The following is a 1,385-nucleotide window of genomic DNA, read 5'->3' as shown; positions in this document are numbered from 1 at the left end:
AAGAATTCAGAATAATGACAGTGAAGATGATCCAGGACCTCGGAAAAAGGATGGACGCAAAGATCAAGAAGATGTAAGAAATGTTTAACAAAGACCTAGCAGAATTAAAGAACAAACAAACAGAGATGAACAACACAATAACTGAAATGAAAAATACACTAGAAGGAATAAATAGCTGAATAACTGAGGGAGAAGAACAGATAAGTGATCTGGAAGACAGAATGGTGGAATTCACTGCTGTAGAACCGAATTAAAAAAAAGAATGAAAAGAAATGAAGACAGCCTAAGAGACCTCTGGGACAACATTAAACGCAACAACATTCGCATTATAGGGGTTCCAGAAGGAGAAGAGAGAGAGAAAGACCAGAGAAAATATTTAAGGGATTATAGTTGAAAAGTTCCCTAACATGTGAAAGGAAATAGCCACCCAAGTCCAGGAAGTGCAGCGAGTCCCATACAGGATAAACCCAAGGAGAAACATGCCGAGACACATAGTAATCGAATTGGCAAAAATTAAAGACAAAGAAAAAATATTAAAAGCAGCAAAGGAAAAATGACAACATACAAGGGAACTCCCTTAAGGTTAACAGCTGATTTATCAGCATAAACTCTACAAGCCAGAAGGGAGTGGCATGATAACTTAAAGTGATGAAAGGGAAGAACCTACAACCAAGAGTACTCTACCCGGCAAGGATCTCATTTAGATTCAATGGAGAAATCAAAAGCTTTACAGACAAGCAAAAGCTAAGAGAATTCAGCACCACCAAAAAAACCCAAAGTTAGTAGAAGGAAAGAAATCATAAAGATCAGAGCAGAGATAAATGAAATAGAAACAAAGAAAACAACAGCAAAGATCAATAAAACTAAAAGCTGGTTCTTTGAGAAGATAAAAAAAATGATAAACCTTTAGCCAGAATCAAGAAAAAGAGGGAGAGGACTCAAATCAATAAAATTAGAAATGAGAAAGGAGAAGTTGCAACAGACACCACAGAAATACAAAGCATCCTAAGAGACTACTACAAGCAACTCTGCCAATAAAATGGACAACCTGGAAGAAATGGACAAATTCTTAGAAAGGTATAACCTTCCAAGACTGAACCAGGAAGAAATAGAAAATATGAACAGACCAATCACAAGTAATGAAATTGAAACTGTGATTAAAAATCTTCCAACAAACAAAAGTCCAGGACCAGATGGCTTCACAGGTGAATTCTATCAAACATTTAGGCAAGAGTTAACATCCATCCTTCTCCAACTCTTCCAAAAATTGCACAGAAGGAACACTCCGAAACTCATTCTATGAGGCCACCATCACCATGATACCAAAACCAGACAAAGATACTACAAAAAAAGAAAATTACAGGCCAATATCACTGATGAATATA

The sequence above is a fragment of the Physeter macrocephalus genome, chromosome 19, assembly GCF_002837175.3.
Source record: "Physeter macrocephalus isolate SW-GA chromosome 19, ASM283717v5, whole genome shotgun sequence".
Lineage (NCBI taxonomy): Eukaryota > Metazoa > Chordata > Mammalia > Artiodactyla > Physeteridae > Physeter > Physeter macrocephalus.
Note: the sequence above shows the minus strand (reverse complement) of the source record.